At 33.4% G+C, this 13,750-nt stretch overlaps 1 protein-coding gene across 6 annotated transcripts in view; it reads left to right on the forward strand.

Moving 5' to 3' along the window:
• Window positions 1-388: 388 nt before the first annotated feature.
• The window catches only part of LOC119602012 (MAGUK p55 subfamily member 7), a 35,793-nt gene continuing 22,431 nt past the window's right edge, over window positions 389-13,750 (forward strand). For 3 of the 6 annotated variants that reach the window (XM_037953328.1, XM_037953332.1, XM_037953331.1), the window contains exons 1-2: window positions 479-1,266; window positions 4,511-4,669. The gene's annotated coding sequence lies outside the window, so the exon portion shown is untranslated. Of the gene's footprint in view, window positions 1,267-4,510; window positions 4,670-13,750 lie in introns of all 6 variants that reach the window. The other 3 variants (XM_037953329.1, XM_037953333.1, XM_037953330.1) reach the window with 2 other exon arrangements.

A 13,750-nucleotide genomic window follows, 5' to 3' on the forward strand; every position in this document is an offset into this window, starting at 1 on the left:
TCAGCACAAACCCAATATACCCTCCCCACTAAAGTGGTGTAGGGTATAAATACGACAGATAGGTATCTATTTACTCCTACACCTTGGTGTATATTTGATCATTTACACAAAACAAATTAAAATGGAATTTAAAATTATTTTTTTAATTTCCATGTTTTAACTGTAACGGTTTTTTTACTTCAACATCATCATATTTCACACCCTGTGTTCTCTAGATTAAATAAAATGTAAACAAAGTACTTGTAGCAAATGTCTAGCTGTCATATATATTTTTGCTGACATGCGCAAAATATACCGCCACTCTCAGCAATACAATGTTGCCAACTCAAATAACAGATTTATGTTTCCTCTTCTTTTTCGATTCTAAATCCCCTGCTAAATGTATGCTCTTCTCTCTTGGTGCGGCGCGTCAATATTTTCACTCAAAAGTGGAAAAAAAAGTTTCGGCAAAATGCAGCCGTCATCAGGAAAATAATTCGAATTGGAATTTAGTTGTCAAACTCATTGAGACGAGAACGGACGGGATCTAAAGAAAAATAAAAGTGAAAATTTCAAATAATAACAAAAACGAATAAAAAGTGGTGGTGGTATTTTGAAAAACGGGCTGCACAATACACCCAACTAAAAATATATATATATATAAATGTATGAAGATTATGATGATAATGATGTTGTGTATAAGTAAAAATTATTTAGATAAAAAAAATTAAGTAAAAAGAGTAAAAACATCTGATTTAAATAAAATTAGGCAAACGGGCAGCAGCTAAATTAATGGACTTTCTTAGTTTTTAAAGTGTTAAAGAGTTAGTGAAAATCAAAGTTGGAAATTGTTAATACTTATGGAATTAATACAATATAATTTATTTAATTTCCCAATTGGCCAATAATAACAACCTAAAGATAGCTGCTGACGATGATGTTGTTAAGAAAAAGGAAAAAAAAAATCACAAAAAAAGAAATAGAGAAAACAAAATTAAGAAAAATTTTACCTTTTTTAACCATACAAAAACATTCTAAAAATAAAAACACCCAACAAAAAGAATAAAGAAAATACAAAAAAGAAAATTATGCTTCTTGTTCGTTGTTGGTTTTGTTAGTTTGGCTGACTGACAAATGGTCTAAATTAATGTTTGGCTCTGCCTGGCGGTATGTCTGTCTGTCTGTGAGTCGTTTGTTCGATCTATTTGGCAGACAGCAGGCAAACATAGTGCTGTTAATATCTGTTCCTTAGCTCCACCAAACCCCAATTCAAATAATACGAAACAAGTGAATATTGAGTATAAAACGGAATAAAACAATAAACATCAAAAATAGCAACAAAATTAAATTGGTTTTAATAATTTCAAAACGAAAAAAACCGCATACACGTTCTATCAGATATGCAAAAAAATAATAATACAATTGTCATTTTTCACCCCATTGCAATGAAAAAAGTACAAAACCCATATCCCCTGCAGCAATTTGTGTAAATTTTTTTAAATCACTAGTGCCGTGACCAGTGAAACGTAAACATTTAGTATGTATGCTATATATTTGCAAATGTATTCAAAAGAAATCTTTACAATTAATAACAAGTCAATTAAAAATTTATTTTGTATATAGAATATTATTATCAGATCTAAAACGAAATGATGTTTGTAATGCACAAAAATATTGGTCCTACACCCACCTTAAAGTATACCGATAGACTCGGAATCAATTTCTGAGTCGAATAATACATGTCCGTCCGTCCGTCTGTCCGGCTGGCTGTTCATGCAAGCTACAGGTCACAATTTTCAAGATATTTTGATAAAATTTGGACCATACGTGTTTTTCGGCACAAGGGCACAATCGGTCCATTATTTCACCTAGTCCCCATACAACCTGACCTTCCGATTTGGGGTTTTTAACTCATAACTATGTCAAATATACAACTATCTCTCCAAAAATTGACATAACTAAGTTTTATATAGGCATAAATAACCATGCCGATTATTATAATGATCGGCCGTCGTTTGACCCTAGCCCCCATACAAACCCCCTCTAAAAAATAACTTAAACGTTCAAAAATTGGCATATAACCATTAGTATAGCGATGATATTCAGCATAACTAACCTTTATGTAAAAATACATCCCTTCTTCCAATTTGTTGAGGATCGACCCATATTTGACCCTAACTTCCATATAAAGCCTCTTTTAGAAATTTAATTTTTCATCAATAAATTGCTTAAATACATCGGAATTAAAGTAAAATTCAACATAAAAGTTTCTTTATGAAAAATAATTTTTAAAATATACTCATGGTGTAGGATATCATATAGTCGGCTATGCCTGACTATACATTCCTACTTGTTATCAAGAAGTTTATAATCTAGTTGGATCTTTGACAGATATCTTTGCATATCTACTGTTTTTGATATGCTCCGGGCTCTACCCTGCAAAAATTTTTGCAGTACATGATCCTTTTAGGTAATCCAAAAACTATGTTGCGGATCATGTACTCCCATAGTTTTAGCACTGGTGTTAAGTACTCCGTTGTAATGAAAGGGTGGATTACGTAGTCCTCACCTAGGACATCACAATGTTAAATGGAGTATGTTTTTTCCATATATTTGGATTAGTTTTGGACCAGTCCTAGTCCTTTGAGGAGTACTCTTTACACCCGTGTGCGAAAGAGTCTCAAATTTTGCAGGGTCATGCTTAATTTCATGTTTCTAGGTTCAATATTATAGAATACATTTACATTTTTTTTATTTTCCCCATCCCTGCTTAATTAAACACACACACAATTTTCCATCCCTGATTTTGGCATAATCAAAACAATAACAACACACAGCATTATAAACAAAAACAACATTTACCCTATGAAGCTGTATGTTGTTGTTGTTATATCGTTTTGTCTAAGCATGCACAAAAGAATCAAGTTTTTGATGAAATTTTCAGAATCTATTTCAGATTTCGGCTCATATCTCACTTATTTATGGAACGATTTTGCTGATTTTTATTAGGAAATTTCTCAAAAGCTTATCTGACAGAATTGTTGAAGATATGGCTCCCGAACTGGTCGTATATTCTGGATGTTTTTCGACCAATTGTCGCTTCAAACAAATCGTTTGTAATCGGTACAGCTTTGGTCAGATTTCAGCAGCTCATATTACATAGCAGCCTTTTAATCCCGCTATTACCTTAGTTCCATATATATTTGACTTCTCACGCTTAAGGTCGGTACAGATTTCCTATGATGGTCTGGCCAGATTTCAGCAGCTCATAATAGATAGGACCCTTTTGATCCCGCCATTACCTTAGCGCCATAGTTATTGGACCTCTTACACTTAAGGTCATTGTAATGGAAGCATTTTTTGTCGCAAATAATAATTTGTTTCGAAAAAGGTTTTCTTCTAAAGCGTTCAAACAGCATTTCGGAAAAATCGTCTTTCAAGTTCTCTAGACTTCTCGCAAACATTCTGATTGAGTAGTTCCTAATGATTTTGCAAGGTCTTGTTGAAAGCCTTTATGAATTAATGTCACTAATTTTAGTTTTATTTTCCGTATCAAATTGCTACTTCCGAACCGTCCAAATTATCTCATGCAAGTAGAAATCGTAGGAACACATTCATTATAAGTGGTCTTCTGCAAGACTTTTTTAAATTATTGAATTAAATCAAAATTTCCCGAGATTTTCGAAGATAATAATTACAATTTTGAATAAACATCATTGGCCTTAACAAGAGGTAAATAGGATCTTAAAGGTTCTCCCCAAAAACGGAGTGTGTCAAAGAAGCTGACCCTCAAAATGCTTGAGTGTCTCCTTCCTTATATTATTTACTTTGATGAGTTATTTTATGATAGTGGCCTCCGATAGGTTAGTGGTTAGTGTTCTAGTCTGGTAGACCTGAAGTGGTGGGTTCAATTCCCACCTGAGGCACTGGTAAAGGAGAGCACAACAGGTCCGATAGAGTCCTAGATGTATTCTTTAGAGTCACAAAATCTAGATGTCTAACACTCAAATCGTTTATTGTGTTCAAACTGTGGGTAAATTCAGACCTAAAGAAATAAGGATTGATATAGAAGGTCTCACCAATACATGTATTGGCATTGCTAATGCCTTTTTCGAAGTTGTTGTATAAAACAATTGTTATAGAGATCGATAGATCATAAATCTATCAACAAATTGTAATTTATATTTTACATCTCTGTGCGGTTACTCATATTGCTTGTGTATTTAAAAAAAACTACAAAAACAATTTATAATCTTCACACAAATACATACATTTCAGGTGAAATGTTCTTCCCCTGTTTATGGGACTTTGTTTATATTGCGGCATATAGAGTACTATTAGTTCTGTCTGCTCTAATAAAAATTATAAAAAAATCGAAAATAAAATCAAAAAGAAAATACCTAACACACACATACAAACATATTATATACATACATATTAAAATTATAAAAATAAGTGAAAATTTCATAATTTTTTTTTCTTCGGTTAAAGTGTTTTACTTTTTGCTTTTCGTTTGTTCTTCTTTAAATAGTTTTTAGCGAAAAACAACAACAAAACAAAATTATAAACACTGACAGCCAATAATAAAAACGTGATGTAAATTTTGTGTATTTTACTCAATAACAACAACAATAATTTAATTAATAATTTAAACGTGGAATTAAACCAGATTAAACTTAAAATAATTTGGGTAAGTTTATTAAATAAATAACTTTCATAACGTACGCAAAAAAAACATTCTCCACACTAACATATTTTAACTTATTTACGTCTGTATGTACGTAAATATTTCTTTAAGTATTCCCTTGAATTGTTTTTTTCTTCTCAATTTTTTATTATTTATTTTAGCTTCTTTTTTGTTTGTCTGTTCTTGTCCTTTGGCAAAGAACACACTCAAGTAGCCTGTTTATTTTCTCCCACATTACACCCCCACTTTTGAAACAGCAAATCTCTTTTACCTAAAATACACTCCACTTAGTACCCAACGAGAGTATGTATAAGAGATAGAGAGTCATAAGAAAAGAGAGTCCTTTAAATAGTTGTAAATAAAAGAAGAAGCACAAAAACTGTTGTCCTTGTTACATGGTTGTTGTATACTTAACAGGCTGCCTGTCTGTCATTGGATTTTTTTTTTGTTTTGCTTTTGTTATTTTACCAAAATACTACAACTACAAACAAAGGAAGAGTGTAAGAAAAAAAAAAGAAATAAATATTTGTAATGTATGAATATGAAGTAATAATTGTCTCAGAATAATCAACCCTAAGTTTAACGGAAATGTTATATTTAGTTTGGTTTTACTTGTTGTTTTTGTTTTTGTTCTTGTTTTCATATCTTAAGGAAAGGAATCATTATAAGTTTTTAACAACTTTTTAATATGTAAAAGGGAGGAGGGTGTTAAATGTTGCAATATATGTATATGTATTATTTTAGAATATCAGGGATATTACAAGATGTTTTAGGATCAAAATTGTGTATCCGTTTCTTCACAATTAACTAACAATCAGATTCTTTACAATAGTTTAGATCCACAGTATTTTTTATATCTTGCTCCTCTTTTTGAAATCGTGCTAAACAAATCACTTATTATATCCATTAAAAAAATTTGCCTAAGATGGATTCTGATCTATAGACATTTACCTATTTGTTGTTCCTTGTACATTATCGCTCAATCGTCCCGTCTTCTGTTCCTTATTTAAAATAGAGGCCTTCATTTTTACCGTTGTTGAAAAGAAGATCTGTATGTGCAGCAAATTCATCAACTAGCTCCCACTGGATTTTCTCAAACTAAAGCAGCCGACTTTCCGTAATAGTTTTACCCAAAATTTTTTCAACATCTATGATATTGATTTAGTGTTATCATAGGCGCTGCTCTATCTGAACTTCACAACAACAGTAGTTAAAATTTCATCATACTTTTATAATTAATAGGTACGTTTGTGTCTCAAGTTCTTGCCATAAGCAGTTAGTGACGCTAATTCTAATGAGTTCAACGAGCCTATTAGTTTCAGCGTGTAGTTCTTGATTTTTTCGTTAATTTGGGTTATTGGAACAAGTCCAATACCAATATTTGGGTTATTGAAACAAATTTGCAACGCAAAAGTAGTCGGGGACATCGTCAGAGTGTAAGGTATCTTGCCTATTCTGTCTAATTATTGACGTAGCCCTTTACAAAACTCTACAACAAAAAACATAGCAGTTTCCAATTTCAATATCTTTTCACGTCTCCTTGGCAAAAGGTACCCTTATCACCTAATCATTCATTCATAATGCCCATTGTGACGTTGATCTTCATCTTTGTTGCTGATCCTCATGTCGGTTGCCGACATCTCATATATGGCAATTCAACTTGTTGACATACCTCATCCAAGACCGAATATAAATTACAAAAGTTAAATAGCTCGAGTACTTGAGCATGGACCGGCAGAACCAAGTACAAAGATTGCCACAGGCGTGTAAAGAACATAAAGGGGTGTTGTGTGTCCTCTAGACTTCTCACCAAGTGGTTGAAAATGAACCACCGTGAAATAAGGCGAACACGGCAGGAGTTCGCGTAATCCCGGGTAAAAGAGGTGCTATCAGTACTTCTAGTCCGCCAGTACTATAAACTAGTGATGATCAAATGTACCCTCGGTCTTTCCTTGAAATTATTTGACATGAGGTCGAACCACATAATCTAGTACCTCGGGAACCGGTAGCCCACAGGGCAGAGTATCGGACTTTGTCTTGTCTCGGTTGTTGGAGAGGTCGCTTCGGGCTGCACGTGGTGGCTGCGTTTAAACCAAATTCGCGGGAAGAGAATGTTGGTTGAAAGACTGATGCAAGCTAAAGTATAGGTAGGTAGGTAGGTAGGTAGGTTGATAGGAGGATGTATACTACATCAAATCCGAAGCTCCTGATCATGAAAAAAAAGGAACTGAATGCATTATTTTTCAGTGTTCATAAACTCAGTTTCCTGAACGAAATTCCAATCAGTGTCCTCTCCTAAAGCTAAAGTATAATTTGGGCACCGTAACATTACGTTTGGTTCATCCCACAGCGCCAGTTCTGCTTACCAAAAGTGGCCCACTGGGCACATTATATCACAACCACAACCTTCATACCAAGAAAGGTGAGGTTCTTACCCATTTAAAGTTTGAGAATAGGTTAAGATCGTTTCGACCCTAAGGCCTCTAATCATTCGCTTTACCAATCAGTGTTAGTCAGGAATGTTATTCCGTGGCAGTGGCAAAGAAAGTGCTCCAGAATTTCACTGTCCTCTCCTAAAGCTAAAGTATATAATTCGTGATAAATTAGATGCTGTTGCCAAGACAACAGATACCACGCAAAGACGTGACTGAGCGTTGAAATATATTGATGTCAAGTGTAGTTGATACGGGATGGATGGGGAGGGGTATGCGGACCTTACCCACCCGTATACCTAGAATGAGTGTGTCGAATGAATGAGAAGTGTGCTAGGTTGAATGATTATTTTAGATTTACTACAGTGTGTTCACTGTGCTAGGTGCTATTGTCGACCCAGTAAAGGCCTTACCATCTGCATCTCGGAAGTTAAGCAACGGGACAGTGATGGTCAAAAAAGCTCACCCTGTGGATGAAAAAGACCACCATAAAATTAGGCCTTCAAGGCAGGTGATCACGTAAAGCACTACGACATCTTTCCCGACAATTTGATATCCTAAACTTTTAAAAAATGTTTGATGTAATATAATGATTACACTGCAATCGCGGAAGTCGATTTTGTATGGGGGCTATAATCCATTATTGACCAAAACTATATTCGAGCGTACTGTTTTCAATTAAAATAGTGTTTGGTCTTAAGCCAAATGAAAATATTTAAGTAATTACTATATTTAGACTCTGTTGTCATGACTACATTGGGAATTGGTTATTTTATAGAAAAACCTAAATCAGCTTAAGCCGTTTTACATACACTTTCAATGTAAGTGAAATGAGTTAAGCTGCCACAAAACGTTAATGGCATTACATTGTAAAATAATTGCAATACAATTCGATTTCTGCAAAAAGAATGTCAAGAACATTTTCTGCATGACAATGTCATCCGTTTGCATTCGATTCATTGGAGTATAAAATACAAAATACTGAAATCAATTTATTTAATGATATTGTCACTCTTGCATTTACACGCACATTCAATGCAAACTTACACAATCTCATCTAAATATGTCAAAATTATAAAAGAACATTTCGACAAAATAGGTATGTTTAAAAAATTACAAAGTTGCCTAATCTTACTTGATGGTCAATCAAAAGTGCCTTGGGTCCTAGAAAGACACTTAAGCTTTTGATCTATTTTGAATATTAAAGAAAAACTCATTAAAGTTCATTGCCGATCCATGTATGTTTGTTTATATGCAACACAAAATAGAAAACCTTGTTGTCATTTTTTCCAAAAATAAAACAATATACAACAAATGTCAAAATTGACGTAGAATTATATACATACGTAAAAAGTACAAAGAAATCCACATTCATACCACTTGCATAGTTTAAATAAATTTTACACAAATACATCTATAGATGTGTATACACTAGGTTTGTATCCAAAAAAAAAAGGAAATAAGAAAATGAGGAAAATAATATAACAACATATTTCAACATGCCCAAAAGTAGTTCAAGGTTACTTCCTGTCAATGTAACTATTTTTTTTTTCGTACATACTTACGTATACATACAAACATACACAGGCTCTTACGCACATACAATCAAATTACTTTAGTTTATAACGGTTAGAGTTCATGCTCACACATACAACAATTTAAGTGCATTTCCGGTACAAACACCCACTCAACCCGGTAAATATCATATGAAGTGAGACTTGAAGAGAATTTGCTTTTTCTTACTCTCATTATGTTGTTTTATGTAATGAGTGTTTTTTTTTTTTTTTTGGAAATGAGTGCAATGGTTTTCACTCAATTGTTGAGAAATTCAAATCTTTGTTTATAATTTATTCATATTGTTATATATTTTTGGCTTTAGCATAACATAAACAATTGAATGGAATGTTTTTCAAGAATTTTTTGGGTAAATCACATGAGGTTTCACATTTCGTAAAATAACAAATACATAGTGAAATAATAAACAATACACATAAATAAAATTTCGTTTATAGCCCATTCTGACCAAATGAAATTAGGTAGTTAAGAGATTTCGATTGAAATCTCATACATTTTGTTAATTTGAAATCAAATAATTTCATTGATACATGGTGGAGTACCAAATAAAACTTGTTTAAGATTTTGGTGGTGACCAGTAAACTCAGGAGCGGAGTTGGATTGGCAGTTCTTGGTCGAGGCTCTTTTAGGCGTAAGCTGTAATTGGTGATGGCATTATGAATATTTCGAGGCCAAATAATGCCTTCTTAGTGGTATCATAGTGTCAAGAGGGTAAATTAAAATCAACAGACAAACAGACAAAACAATATAAAAATATTAATAATTCCAGCGGACAATTACAGGCCTTAATACCGATGTGTACATCCAGTCAATAATGAAGGTTTTAAGAATGTTGGAGTGCTTTACATGAACTCCAGCCATGACGGCCTTATTACGGTGATCTTTTTCATTGAAGCGGCCTCGATTGACTTCAATGAAGGAAACTAAGGTGGGAATTTTTGTACATGGTTCTACCGGTTCATATACAAGCACTTCTGTGGAGTACTCTTACTATCTACTCATGCCAAGTGATTACGTTGCAGAATGACCTCTAGCTACCCAACAGGCGGACAAGTACCGGACGAATCAAACGCCAAAAAACGCACCCAATGAATCCATAATCTCGGGAATGCATTCGAGATGGGCCAACAAGTATACTCGTTGTCATGAGCCACGCAGATTTGTTGTCCGTCTGTCGCACAACCACTTCACAAAGCTCTGTTGCTTCGGCAACAGATATAGATATATGATTTTGTTAGTCCGAAATACCCAGCCAACAGGACAGGATCCCTCTGAACTATGTCGAGATAATGTGACAAAGGGTGTAAGAATTTCTAAAATCAGGCGAACCCAATAATTGTCCCGACAAGTTGAGTGACGGCTCGTTAGTCGCGTATAATGTTTCAATATACATCCTATTGAAATGGAGAACATCCCTTAAGTAAAAGCCGTACTAAATGGGAACTAGTCTCCTGTTGAGCAAAGGAGACTTCGCGAATTTTCACCAATTTACATTAGTGCCATTCTCAGATCATAAAGAACGATCTATGGATGGACTGGTAACCTATGCTAAAAGTGTAAAAAAAGGATTCAGCAATCCAGCGAAAGTTGCTCTGTCACATCACCCAGTAACATCTGTTGAGAAGGCAACAGCACCGGAGAGAGAATTCAGATATATGTATATGGCATTTTGATATATCAGTCCTTAAATAAACATTCTTTTCCCCCCGAATTTGATCCGGAATGCACCTTAGCCAACTGACCAGCCAAAACAAACTCCTGCTAGCAACTGGCCACCCGTTCTGGTTTGACTCCATGTCAAATCGTTCCAAGGTTTATAATCCCGATAGACTAGAGGAATTGGTAACAACTATTTTCCCCGAGAATTGCAATAACACCAAACTGGAAATTTCACCAAGTTAACATGCCCCCTGGGGGGATGTGAAAGGAAGATCGATAGAAAACGCATTCCACTATATATATGAAAGCTTTGTTAGCAAACTTTATACATTGACATCGAAGGCGCCATCAATGACGTGCACACTGATATTATTATCCATCCGGCTCTCAACTTTAGGCGAACTGACCAAAGACAGCGGACATGATCGATCACATACCACACGAAGAATATATCGAGTACTTTGAATCATTGAACCCAGAAAGTATATCATAGATAAGCTGGACATATATAGCAATTGGCCATAGGAATCCATTGACCCACTAATAATTCTAAACTGGGGACGAATGTAATCCCTACACTTTAAAGTGTAGGGAGTAGTTACACTCGAGCACTCGAGTAAATTCGAGGTAGTTAACGTGAGGAACGCAAAATTATTCGACTCAACGAAGACTGAAAAGATGCCATTATATATTCCTTTCTCGAAAATGTTTATTTAATAGTTAAATTCACATTTACGACTTTGGAATGTCGGAAGGTACAATCCGAAAAGTGTGCATTCATAAGATGGACTCCAAAAAGTAGTCAATTTTCGACTTATTTAAAAGTTTAATATAATATGTATTACTCTAACTGCATTAGCTTATAGATTACAAAATGGATGTTAAAATCTCTTGGAACACTGTTGGTATTCAGATCTAATGATATTTATATCTGTGACCTAAATAAGTCATTGTCATCTCTCGGATATACATATGTAGTTTTTAATAGTCTTAGGCCCTCTGTTTGGCATATCCAATGATGATATCGAATGTCGCAAATCAATCATTTTTAGCATGTATGTTTGTCTAATAACGAACATTTTCTTCAAAAGCTACCATATGTCAAAGTCATTTTCCCTCAGTTTGACTACCGTCTTTGATAACCACTCATAGCTCAGGTGTTTATGACAATATGGATGACTATCTGGTGAACTTTTTTGTCGCGTTGATCAGTTATGCCTCTTTTTTTAGATCTGATCTGGAGTTTATAAATTAGTTATCGTAATCAGTCTAGTGGCACCATACGGGTTTATTTATGTTCGGGTTGATGACTTTTATAACTTTTATAGTCTACGCAGATCTTAGGCAAAACTACTTATCTCAGAAATGAATCTAAAATTGTTATTTTTTCCATATTTCAATTTAGCAACATTGTTTTTACAAAACATTCCTTTGAACAATACATTTTATTCATTTTTTCCTAGTTGTCTAAATGGTTGATATGAGTACTTAGTTCCATATATAATGTCCGTATATACTTTAATAGAACTTACATATGAATACACAAGGTGCATAAAATCATGCACATACGTACTATAAGCATGGACTTAGTATATTGTACTATGTTTAGGTAACATCACATGTATAGAATTTAAACTGAGGATATCCTTTAACCATTTATATATGTATTATTTTTTTTGCTGATTTTCATTTAAATAGAATGTTTAGTAGTTGCTGCTGTTGGTGTTCATGTTGTTGTTGTAAAGTCTAAAAAGTCTTTTAAGAGTTAGTGACCTTTTTGCACAATGAGCTTGTGGAACATTTTACCACTACTACTACTACTACACGTTGATATCCTTCACTCGCTGCACATTAAATGGGTACAATGACTGTTCTGCATTTAACAAAAAATTTATGAAAAAAATTACTTTCTTTCCGCTTTCTGTCATTTGTTGAAAAGTAGAATTGCAAAACAAAATGATAAATGGAAAGACAAAGTTTTTACCCTGTTTTACGTTTTATTAGTTTTAATGAAAATTGTGCAACTACTACTGCTGCTACTCGTAACAAATTTAACATCTTAAAACTAAATGTTTTTAAAACTACATTTATAATTCCATTAATAAACTAAAGTGCCTGCCAAAATTGTAAAAAATATGAATAAATAACAAAAATATGAATAGTACAAGTTACGTTTATTTATGGGCTACAAAAACTTATTGTTGCTACAAAAACTTATTGTTGTTAATTTCTATTAAAAACTTTGGCTTTTATCCAAAAAAAAAACGAGTAGAACAAACAAAAACCTACCTAAATACTATGTATCTCTTTAACACTTTCTGATGTCCTTTTGTTGGAAATTACTATAAAATCAAATACATACACTTACACTTATTTCTAAAAATTTACATAGTCATAGTTATCCTTTTTGTCATCCTATGTGGAATTAAGAAAATTTATAAAAATATATCTTTGGTTTGATTTAGTTTTCAGTTCAATGAACACATTTGAACTCAAATAGAATCGATCCTTGGAAGTTATATTGAAATTGATTTACTACTTAGTCGAGACTAAAGACTAGTCTATGATCGAGTCTATGGTCTAGCCCATATTCGAGGCTATAGATGGATCTATGCTTGATTATATATTGTTCAGTATATTAGTCTATTATCGAGACAAATATCTATAGTTAATACTATAGTCTAGTCAATTACGAAACTATAATCGATACTATATTCTCGTAACTTGATTATAACTATATTTTAATCCATAGTCTAGTCCAAAGACGGCACTATAGCCTAGTCAAGGCTATGGTGTAGCCTTTATTCGAGGCTATAAATAGGTCTATGCTTAACTATATATTGTCCATTATATTAGTCTATTATAGAGACCTATGTTTACAGTTAATGCTACAGTCTAATCAATTATCGAATTTATAATTGAGACTATTCTCGGAACTGGATTATAATTATATATTAATCTATAGTCTAGTCCAGGAACGAGACTATAGTCTAGTCAAGGTAGTAGTATAGTCCATTGTCAAGATTATAGTCTATAATCAAAACTACAGCCTTGCATTTGAGCGGGACTGTAGTCCATCTAGTCAATTTTGTACACAGATAGAAAAAAAAAAATACACCCCTGGTACCAAACTGACACCAAAGAATTTATAATTTTTCAATAACATCCGTTGTCAAAGTGTATACATACGTACGACAACACTACGTCGCAACGTTTTCAACATTGAGACAATTCGTTGTCAAAATCTAAATTTTATACACATCCGTTATCTAAATGTTTACAAACGTGGTAATCTCAATATTGGCAACGGATTGTTTGTCAATAGTGAGCTTACCACGTTTGTTAACATTTAGACAACGATGTGTATAAAATTTAGATTTCGACAACGAATTGTTGCAATGTTGTCAACATTACATAG

This window comes from Lucilia sericata, unplaced genomic scaffold, assembly GCF_015586225.1.
Source record: "Lucilia sericata isolate MDLA Ls3-8-SP2 unplaced genomic scaffold, ASM1558622v1 Contig000206F_arrow, whole genome shotgun sequence".
Taxonomy (NCBI): Eukaryota; Metazoa; Arthropoda; class Insecta; order Diptera; family Calliphoridae; genus Lucilia; species Lucilia sericata.